Source organism: Gigantopelta aegis, chromosome 4 (genome assembly GCF_016097555.1).
Source record: "Gigantopelta aegis isolate Gae_Host chromosome 4, Gae_host_genome, whole genome shotgun sequence".
Taxonomy (NCBI): Eukaryota; Metazoa; Mollusca; class Gastropoda; order Neomphalida; family Peltospiridae; genus Gigantopelta; species Gigantopelta aegis.
In genome coordinates, this window is record NC_054702.1 from 18,570,650 (window position 1) to 18,580,582 (window position 9,933).

The following is a 9,933-nucleotide window of genomic DNA, read 5'->3' on the forward strand; positions in this document are numbered from 1 at the left end:
GCATGAACTAAGGTTCAACACGTATTCGTATTCACCTTCACATGACGGCTTAGGTAGAATATTTACAAGATGGTTTACGCTTATCAGCGGTCCCGTTGAGGATACATTTGTTTTAAAGAAAACGTTCTTCGCAGAAATGATTCCAAATTATGTTCATTTAGTTGTGCATGCATCCTTTATCAAACATTGTGAGATACCAAGTAAATACCAACACAAATTATGGTTATTTTAGTGAATGTGGCATTTTTAGAGCAAAATACGTTACTTTTAATAAAATGGCCATTGTTTGGTAATGTATGATAACAGGTTCGTTTTTCCCAATATATTTAGCAAGAATATATTTTAATCACATTTGGCGTGCTTTCAATGGGATATTTGAAACAAGTTGAATATATAACATAATTATTCAAAGTTGTTTGCGTTTAGATTTTTTTTTTTTTTGACATTTCATGTTTTTACATTCAATTATTGCATATGAATAGCAAACCAAAGGACACCGATTGATATTAGCACAATGCAAATATAATTTTCAGACCATAACGTAAAAACAATTACGCACATGTGTCTACTAGAACTTCTCTCTTTAGAGTTATAACTCACAGCAAAATAAATGTAGTATCAAAAGCTAGTTTTACACATATTTAATAAGGTATACATGTTTGGTTGTAACATTTATAGCAATAAACATTACATTTTATTTCACAAACACCGACATTATCTTGGCGAAATCAGGTTCTGGATGACTTGGGGTGTCTTTTTAGGCACGTTTATTCACGTACTGATACTAATCAAGTGATCAATTGTTTCTCCTGCAGCCTCATTCATGTGTGCTTGTTATAAAACAATATATATATAGTGTTATAAAACAATATATATATAGTTATAAAACACAGATGAAAAAAATAACGTAATTTGTTTCCAATTGTAAATTAATTCTCAACATAATTTCACTAAACTTATGTCATAATTGCAATAACAATATTTAAATAACTATAACTACTAACGAAAGGTAATTTTTTAATGTTCATTCTCATTCAATATGCCTTGCTCTAGTAAATTTAAATTTGGTTATTGGCATTTAGGAATATATTGAATTTTGTGAGCCAAAATCAAACAAAATTGCACTCATCCACTTTTAGAATGTCTGTATACTGGCATAGATTGGTACCATTGCAATGTACCTTTCAATGGCCTTCTTCTCATTATTTAAGTATGTTTACAAATAGTAACGGTTTTTTTGGCGTAACGGATTTCGGTGCAATAGATTCTGTGCACACAACTTTATTCTCATATAACTCAGCGAATTTTTTAACAGATCGCGGTCTATTTTGCTTTGGTTGGCAGTTATATTTATAACAAACGTCATTTGTCTTTCTGTTCTATAAATAGGTCAAAATAGCGTAACGTCTTAAACTCAATTCCTGGATTTGAAATTTGCTCAGATTATATTGACCGTTTTTTAATGGGATGCAGTCGATTCGTCCACTGCACAATTCGTCCATGGACGATTCGTCCACTGAAAATTCGTCCACTGAGGAACTCGAGACGATTCGTCCACTACAAAAAAATCAGTTCCGGACGATTCGTCCACTGGGTTTTTATTTCCCCAGTACATTTCGTACACGGACTAAATAATGTGTACTACATGTACGTGGGGGCTAAATAAATTATTAGATATATTTTACCCCGTATTTTTTTTTTGTCATAAATTTACAAAGGTGAAGATAAATTATATTGCATTAGATTACGCTTAGTAGATGTTTTTGTAACAATGCTCTGCAGACATAATTCTTTGGCGTTTCTATTTATTCGGTTATTGTTTGTTTCTATAATGTACGCCTTTCACGCTACATGTCGTAGGATGTTTTTAGTACAATATGCCCAGTAAAGGTAATCTTTAGCCCTTCCCTTTCAACTTGTTTGGTTTCTGTTTGCTTTACCAATTAAGTGTACAGGTGTCCTCTATTGTGATATTGTGAAGTAATTAGTTTAAGCTTGTTTCACCAAGTTGGATCCAGTAGCGTATAAAACAACATTTAATTAAATTGGAATTGAAGACAACGTGTTTTTTTGGTGTTTTTTCGAGGTTATTAGGCATATGGGGATAACATGTGACGAGGGAGGGTACAGTGGATAGAATTTACGCCATTGAAGGAGAACATGACATGGTAATAGTCTTCCGATTTTATAAAATAAAACTTGTTTTAAGGCATTCGTAATTCACACGAAACATGTCGTATACCCTCAGGATAATTCGGAATGTTTTCAATTTATTTTTTAAATCACTGGCATGATTCTGCAAGTAAGGTTTTGATTGGTGGACATGAGCTACAACTGGCTGCTGTTAGATCCACATGCAATAGTGGAGCTAATTTTAATTAAATTGTACAAACAGTTAATAAAAACTGGATATTAATGTTGAATTCTAACTCTATTTTACTTTTTTGGTTATAGTATACCACAAAATAATGTTAAGAAACGATTACAATATCAAAGAAATAACTATGAATATGTTTGGAAAAAATGCACTCATCGAGTGGACGAATTGTTCGAGGTGAGTGGACGAATCGTCCGTGGACGAACCGTCTGGTGGACGAATCGTCCGTGGACGAATTGTCCAGTGGACGAACCGTCTGGAAAGCTTTTTAATATACTTGATCAAATTTAATATTTCATTTAATTAGAAAATTTGTTTCTAATTTTCGTTATTATTCATACGTACCTAGTGCTAGCACAACAAATATGCTATTCAACCTGAGTCATACCTACACACTGCAGAATTCTCTCCCTTGCCGGATATGCGCAATGCTATCCTTGCACGGACTACCTGTAACTTCATTCTTGATTCAAAGTCCACCCAAACCCACCGAGGGAAAGCCTCATAGAGGTGGATGGGAGGTATAGTTTGTTCTGCTAGCACTAGGTAAATATGAATAATAATGAAAATTAACAACAAATGTTCTAATAGTCTTATTCAACTTACTGTGCTAGCACAACAAATATGCTATAACGGACGTGCAATGACACCATTAGAGCACGTGAATTCAACATTAATGGGAGGAGGTAAGAAAATAGAGGACTTACCCGTACCCAAAAAGCTCCTTTGAAGTAATGACATGGAGATAGGACGAACCACGACATACGGTAACAAGGAGTCAAAAAACTTTTGGGAATAAAAAGGGGCTTCCCAAAAAAAAAACTCATCCCCATGAAAGGGAGGAAAAACATCTCCCCAGGGAGAGGAAACGGTAGACAACACTACAAAAACCCCATCCCTCAGAAAAGGGTGGAGTGTTAAACATGTCCGAAGCGTGAATCGCTGGCAGTCGGACGGAAAAGAGGTCGACCCCTTTCCGATGCCCTGCGCACAAACATGACGTGTTGAGCCGCAATGACTGTCTGGATCCTACGCGTACCGTCAGGACCAACCGCCATATCCCGGTAATTGAAACGGTCAAAAGTGTGCCGTCCTTTCCAAACCCCTGCATTCGTGACCTTTATAATATCTAAAGAGTCAGGGAAGCAGAAATGGCTCGGATTTTCATGTGGTTTAACAGATAAATTTCGTAACACATGATCACCAGCAATCTCATATGCTAGCTTGATGGTAGCTGCTATCCATCGAGACAAAGCATTTTTTGTGACATCACCAGGCCTAATGGTATAAGAAATAAACAATCTCTTTTTACCCTGCCGCCGGTTTTTCGTACGCTCCAAATAATACTTCAATGCTCTCACTGGGCAAAGAAGTCTATCCGAGTTGTCAGATGACAGTGTACGAAATAAACAATTAATGACAGTAGGTGGAAACTCTTCCTCCGGAGACTGTTTTTTAGCAACAAAGATAGGGTCGGTACGTAAAGTGCAGACCCGTCCGAATTGTAATCAACTAAGTCATGCAAAAAAAGCATGTATCTAACTGATCCGACGACAAGCCGCCAGTGAAACCAGAAACAGAGTCTTCCACGTCAAGGCACGAAGACTAGCAAACCTCAACGGCTCATAAGGCGCACCCTTAAGAGCATGCAACACAAGAAAGACATTCCATTTCGGAATAATGGAAGGTCGTTCAACCGTGGATTGCAATGATTTAAGTAAATCATGCAACACCAAGTTCGTAGAAAAGTCACGACATCCACACTGTTTAAGAGTAGTGAAAATCGCAGCTCTGCGACTTTTCACTGTCGTGACTTTAAGTTTCCTTTCTTGGACCAACGCCAGAAAGTACTCCGCTAAATCGTTGACAGTAGGCGATAAGGGATCGAAATCCCGTGCGTTCGCCCAACGAACCCACACACGCCAGTGACACTGAATGAATGAATGAATGAATGAATGTTTAACGACACCCCAGCACGAAAAATGCATTGGCTATTGGGTGTCAAACTATGGTAATGCAAATAAATAAAGTGATGATCAACATCAATATAAAAATTCAAGGTTTAAACAAAAACAGTGTAAAGAACTGTGCAAAAATACCAATACAAATATCACAGAATTTTACGGACACCGAATTTTACTCTAAACTTCAATTTGTGCTGTATTGGCCATTCTCAAAGAGAATGTTACACCCCTGCACCACGGTGAGGTTACAGCACGCGCAGGGGCCAGTGACACTGATAAACCGACTCGGTAGATTTGCGCTTTGCTGAAGAGACGAGATGCGCAATTCTGCGTCGCAAGGAAGCTCTGATAACCTCCACGCGTGAAGCCGGACGACCTACGGCTTCGGATGCCACACCGTCTGACTCAGTCGCTGGCTGAGTAGATCGGACAACACTGGTAACCGGAAACAGTGACAGGAGCTGTGTAAACCAGGGCTGCGCCACCCACAGAGGAGCTATCGACGTCACGTGACAAGGTTCCTGGACCACTTTGGTCAACACCTTGCCGAGTAAGACAGGTGGAGGGAAGATATAAAAATCCAGTCCAGTCCAGTCCATACTCAACGCGTCGTACTCCAACGCCAATGTGTCCGGTACCGGGGACACGAACACCGGCAATTGGTTGTTCAACCGTATGGCAAACATGTCCACCTGTGGACTGCCCCAAACATGGAGAACCGCTGCGACCACCCCTTTGTTCAACATCCACTCCGTCTGAACAGGGGTATGTCGACTGAGGGCATCGGCCAACACATTCACCTACGAAGGAATGTGTTTCGCCCACAGAGTCGTCCCTAGTTGGTCGCAGAATTTCAAAATCGCAAGAGCTTTGCGACCCAAAGTCTTCGATTTGGTTCCACCCCAACGATTGAGATATGCTACTACCGACGTATTGTCGCATCTCAACAGAATTCGATGGTGTTGAAGAACACACAGGAAATGAAGACAGGCACGATGCACTGCCTCCATCTCCAAACAGTTGATATGAAGCTTCCTCTCGGAGAGGTTCCATACCCCTGAAATGTGTTGATCCAACAGATGCGCCCCGTACCCGTGCAGCGACGCATCCGTGAAAAGGATCAGATGAGGCCAGAGATTCGAGGTGGCCCAACACCACGTGGAGAGATCATACCGTAGTGCTTTGCTCCCCCCATCAAGCGTCACACCGACGTTTGAAAATTGTGGATACGCGCTTCGGTGGGACAAACCGACGCTACCACAAGATCGAAGACCACTCCGAGATATGTGAAAATCTGAGCCGGTGTAAACGGAATGCAAGTCCGTAGGAATGGTAGTCTCCCCGGACTCCTAGGACTAACGTATCTAGGAATGCAAGTCCTAGGACATAGGTTCCTTAGGATTGCTGGTCCGACTGCCAGGAATGCATGTCCAGGTAGGACTTACATTCCCACACAACCAAAATGCAAGTCCGGTGGCATACAGGCATACTATAATGCAATGCAAATACAAAATGCAAACACATTAGTTTCTCTTTTTTTATTCAACAATTTTAGGCATTGGTGCATCCTCCCACTGTTTCAGATTAGCCCCATTAATAGAACTTTTTAGTGCTATTCCATCCATTGTTGACAATAGATAGGACCCACTCTATAAGGGCCTAGCCCAAGGCTTCTGCTCTTTTCCCCCCTTTGCGATCTTGCCGTCGCAGGTTCTTCTTTAGAACTTTTGTTCCGATAACAAAATCCTGAAATAAAGACAACAACATTTAATCATTAATTATATATTAATATATATATATATATATATATATATATATATATATATGTATGTATGTATGATGTATGTGTGTGTCTGGGTTGGTGTTTTTTTTGGAATATAATTGAATTTTGTGAGCCAAAATAAAACAAAAATTGCACTCATCCACTTTTAGAATGTCTGTATACTGACATAGATTGGTACCATTGCAATGTACCTTTCAATGGCCTTATTCTCATTGATTTAAGTATGTTTACAATATAGTAACGTTTTTTTTTTTGGCGTAACGGGATTTCGGTGCAATAGATTCTGTGCACACAAACTTTATTCTCATATAACTCAGCGAATTTTTTAACAGATCGCGGGTCTATTTTGCTTTGGTTGGCAGTTATATTTATAACAACGTCATTGTCTTTCTGTTCTATAAATAGGTCAAAATAGCGTAACGTCTTAAACTCAATTCCTGGATTTGAAAATTTGCTCAGATTATATTGGACCGTTTTTTAATGGGATGCAGTCGATTCGTCCACTGCACAATTCGTCCATGGACGATTCGTCCACTGAAAATTCGTCCACTGAGGAACTCGAGACGATTCGTCCACTACAAAAAAATCAGTTCCGGACGATTCGTCCACTGGGTTTTTATTTCCCCAGTACATTTCGTCCACGGACTAAATAATGTGTACTACATGTACGTGGGGGCTAAATAAATTATTAGATATATTTTACCCCGTATTTTTTTTTTGTCTGTGTCATAAATTTACAAAGGTGAAGATAAATTATATTGCATTAGATTACGCTTAGTAGATGTTTTTGTAACAATGCTCTGCAGACATAATTCTTTGGCGTTTCTATTTATTCGGTTATTGTTTGTTTCTATAATGTACGCCTTTCACGCTACATGTCGTAGGCTGTTTTTTAGTACAATATGCCCAGTAAAGGTAATCTTTAGCCCTTCCCTTTCAACTTGTTTGGTTTCTGTTTGCTTTACCAATTAAGTGTACAGGTGTCCTCTATTGTGATATTGTGAAGTAATTAGTTTCAGCTTGTTTCACCAAGTTGGATCCAGTAGCGTATAAAACAACATTTAATTAAATTGGAATTGAAGACAACGTGGTTTTTTGGTGTTTTTTCGAGGTTATTAGGCATATGGGGATGTGACGAACAGTGGATGTACGCTGATTGAGGGAACAGAACAGGTAATAGTGGATAGAATTTACGCCATTCGTAGGAGAACATGACATGGAACCCATCAGTTTTCAATTTTTCAATTTTTTTTTAATCACTGGCATGATTCTGCAAGTAAGGTTTTGATTGGTGGACATGAGCTACAACTGGCTGCTGTTAGATCCACATGCAATAGTGGAGCTAATTTTAATTAAATTGTACAAACAGTTAATAAAAACTGGATATTAATGTTGAATTCTAACTCTATTTTACTTTTTTTGGTTATAGTATACCACAAAATAATGTTAAGAAACGATTACAATATCAAAGAAATAACTATGAATATGTTTGGAAAAAATGCACTCATCGAGTGGACGAATTGTCCGAGGTGAGTGGACGAATCGTCCGTGGACGAACCGTCTGGTGGACGAATCGTCCGTGGACGAATTGTCCAGTGGACGAACCGTCTGGAAAGCTTTTTAATATACTTGATAAAATTTAATATTTCATTTAATTAGAAAATTTGTTTCTAATTTTCGTTATTATTCATACGTACCTAGTGCTAGCACAACAAATATGCTATTCAACCTGAGTCATACCTACACACTGCAGAATTCTCTCCCTTGCCGGATATGCGCAATGCTATCCTTGCACGGACTACCTGTAACTTCATTCTTGGTTCAAAGTCCACCCAAACCCACCGAGGGAAAGCCTCATAGGGGTGGATGGGAGGTATAGTTTGTTCTGCTAGCACTAGGTAAATATGAATAATAATGAAAATTAACAACAAATGTTCTAATAGTCTTATTCAACTTACTGTGCTAGCACAACAAATATGCTATAACGGACGTGCAATGACACCGTTGAGCACGTGAATTCAACATTAATGGGAGGAGGTAAGGAAAATAGAGGACTTACCCGTACCCAAAAAGCTCCTTTGAAGTAATGACATGGAGATAGGACGAACCACGACATACGGTAACAAGGAGTCAAAAAACTTTTGGGAATAAAAAAGGGGCTTCCCAAAAAAAAAACATCCCCATGAAAGGGAGGAAAAAACATCTCCCCAGGGAGAGGAAACGGTAGACAACACTACAAAAACCCCATCCCTCAGAAAAGGGTGGAGTGTTAAACATGTCCGAAGCGTGAATCGCTGGCAGTCGGACGGAAAAGAGGTCGACCCCTTTCCGATGCCCTGCGCACAAACATGACGTGTTGAGCCGCAATGAACTGTCTGGATCCTACGCGTACCGTCAGGACCAACCGCCATATCCCGGTAATTGAAACGGTCAAAAGTGTGCCGTCCTTTCCAAACCCCTGCATTCGTGACCTTTATAATATCTAAAGAGTCAGGGAAGCAGAAATGGCTCGGATTTCATGTGGTTTAACAGATAAATTTCGTAACACATGATCACCAGCAATCTCATATGCTAGCTTGATGGTAGCTGCTATCCATCGAGACAAAGCATTTTTTGTGACATCACTAGGCCTAATGGTATAAGAAATAAACAATCTCTTTTTACCCTGCCGCCGGTTTTTCGTACGCTCCAAATAATACTTCAATGCTCTCACTGGGCAAAGAAGTCTATCCGAGTTGTCAGATGACAGTGTACGAAATAAACTGTTAATGACAGTAGGTGGAAACTCTTCCTCCGGAGACTGTTTTTTAGCAACAAAGATAGGGTCGGTACGTAAAGTGCAGACCCGTCCGAATTGTAATCAACTAAGTCATGCAAAAAAGCATGTATCTAACTGATCCGACGACAAGCCGCCAGTGAAACCAGAAACAGAGTCTTCCACGTCAAGGCACGAAGACTAGCAAACCTCAACGGCTCATAAGGCGCACCCTTAAGAGCATGCAACACAAGAAAGACATTCCATTTCGGAATAATGGAAGGTCGTTCAACCGTGGATTGCAATGATTTAAGTAAATCATGCAACACCAAGTTCGTAGAAAAGTCACGACATCTACACTGTTTAAGAGTAGTGAAAATCGCAGCTCTGCGACTTTTCACTGTCGTGACTTTAAGTTTTCCTTTCTTGGACCAACGCCAGAAAGTACTCCGCTAAATCGTTGACAGTAGGCGATAAGGGATCGAAATCCCGTGCGTTCGCCCAACGAACCCACACACGCCAGTGACACTGAATGAATGAATGAATGAATGAATGTTTAAACGACACCCCCAGCACGAAAAATACATTGGCTATTGGGTGTCAAACTATGGTAATGCAAATAAATAAGTGATGATCAACATCAATATAAAAATTCAAGGTTTAAACAAAACAGTGTAAAGAACTGTGCAAAAATACCAATACAAATATCACAGAATTTTACGGACACCGAATTTTTACTCTAAACTTCAATTTGTGCTGTATTGGCCATTCTCAAAGAGAATGTTACACCCCTGCACCACGGTGAGGTTACAGCACGCGCAGGGGGCCATGTGACACTGATAAACCGACTCGGTAGATTTGCGCTTTGCTGAAGAGACGAGATGCGCAATTCTGCGTCGCAAGGAAGCTCTGATAACCTCCACGCGTGAAGCCGGACGACCTACGGCTTCGGATGCCACACCGTCTGACTCAGTCACTGGCTGAGTAGATCGGACAACACTGGTAACCGGAAACAGTGACAGGAGCTGTGTAAACCAGGGCTGCGCCACCCACA